The sequence below is a fragment of the Dendrobium catenatum genome, unplaced genomic scaffold (genome assembly GCF_001605985.2).
Source record: "Dendrobium catenatum unplaced genomic scaffold, ASM160598v2 fragScaff_scaffold_1223, whole genome shotgun sequence".
NCBI lineage: Eukaryota > Viridiplantae > Streptophyta > Magnoliopsida > Asparagales > Orchidaceae > Dendrobium > Dendrobium catenatum.
In genome coordinates this window covers 447,375-449,263 of record NW_021319685.1, presented here as the reverse complement: position 1 = coordinate 449,263, position 1,889 = coordinate 447,375, and the positions used below count along the sequence as shown (strand labels likewise).

Sequence of the window (1,889 nt, the reverse complement as noted above, 5' to 3'; positions counted from 1 at the left end):
GCTGCCTATGTTTTATTTTGAAAGGACGATGATGATTGCTGCCTATGCAGCAACCCCTTGAACGGTCACTTTGGCAACCAGGACGGTCACTTTGGCAACCAGGGGCAAGGCTCTAGTGTAGTCCCTTCGAGTTCTTGACCCTACAAGAGTTTTTTCACGTTGAAGCCCCCTGAGTCCTTCAAGTTTTGATCTTCATTTATCAATGATACATGCTTTGATCTTAAATTTCCCAAAAAAAAGAAAAATTTTAATAAAAAAAAATTAAAAAAATTAAAAGTCTACCCTAACTTTTCACGCCGGAACCCCAAGTCAAATCAAAAGGTGGGTCACTCCCGCCTTTCTCGCTCTTCCTTTTCCCTTTTTATGCCCTTCCATTCAAACAAAATGAGCACTTAACAGTTACGACAATAGCCTTCACCATCGCTCAGATTGAGATGGATGCCACAATCGATCAATCCAGGAAGTCAGTTGGTAATTTTCTGTTCTTCATTTTTCTCAATTTTCTTCCTTATTATTTTTCTTAATTTTTTTTGCTATTGTTATATGGATTATTGGGGATCTCAGGAGGGTCATTACTTTGATATCCACTTCGATCTGCAACCAAAGGGAAGGATGCGAATATATCAAATTAGGAGACGCATAAAAGTTCGGCTACCAGAAGGTTTTGCTATCTTTTATGACTTATTTACTTTGTTTCATTGATTTAGGTTGATGGAAACTATTATTTGTGGGAGCAGAAAAGAGGTCTCTCGGTTGTTTTCTCTAATTTTTTTCTTGTTGGACTAGTTGGACATCACTCTACCCCTGATTTTGATTTTTATGCAGTTCATTTGTTTGTTTAATGAGATCTATTGGGTAAACAATAAATTTTAAAGTTTATCCATGGTGGGATTCTATTGAAAACTTTTTACTAGACCTAAAATATGTCGGCTACTGGTATGCTTGGTGTTTTTTTATTTCATGCTGCGTTTGCTTTTATTTTTCTATTTCTACTTTTCATAGAACTAAATACTATAATTATTTAATATATTTTTTATTTTTGGAGACTATGATCGGAGGGAAGCAAATGGAAGTTCCGTGGTATTTGCTCTGAGGTCCAACTGGATGCAGAGCCATTAGATAGTTTAATGAGATCTTAGAGGAAAAGCTAAGTTTGATTGTTGGAGGGTTTTAGTGGGAAAATCTGTTATATCCTAAAAAATTATTGGCTGAAGAGATAAGTGTTTCCTCATCACAGTTCTGATTTATAAATCTTGTATTTGATAGATTGAGAGCTGAAACCAATGAATGGTTCATCGCTAAATTTTGGTGGCTATCCGTATGGATTTACCCCAGAAAAAATTTAATCACATTCGGATGCAAATATGACATTTAACAGAAGGATCAAGATTGAAATGAATATCTTGATAGCTGTTTTTGAGCATTAATAAATTTATAGATAGGATTTATAGCTACCCTTTATTTTTGTCATAATGATAGCAAAATTCCTGCACTTGTAACTTTTTATTTTAATTATTACACTCAGCTTAATTTGTTTTTTAACTTGAACAGTGATCCTTATATGTTGTTTGCAATAACCCCCTGATATTTTTATACCTATCATAATCAATATGGGTGCAATTTTTTTATTAATTTGTCTCATATGCACTGAACCTTCAGTAGTTTTCAGCATCTTAGTAACTTTTTAAAAATTGGAATGGACCGGCCGGTTTAACCGGTTGAACCGGTACCCAGCCGGCCGGCCTGTTCATTTTAACACCAAAACAGGCAAAGCAGGTAACCGGATTGAACCGGTCGGACCGTGAAACCGGCGAACCGGAAACTTGACTCGAACCGCCTTGTTAAACTTAGACGCATCTTCAGCCGTTGGATTTCATTCGTGCGGTTTT

At 36.0% G+C, this 1,889-nt stretch overlaps 1 long non-coding RNA gene across 1 annotated transcript; it reads left to right on the top strand.

Moving 5' to 3' along the window:
- The first annotated feature begins 279 nt into the window (after positions 1–279).
- Positions 280–760, top strand: LOC114580746. The gene is made up of 2 exons (XR_003702300.1): positions 280–471; positions 565–760. It is a non-coding gene; the product is annotated as an uncharacterized LOC114580746 (long non-coding RNA).
- The last annotated feature ends 1,129 nt before the right edge of the window (positions 761–1,889 follow it).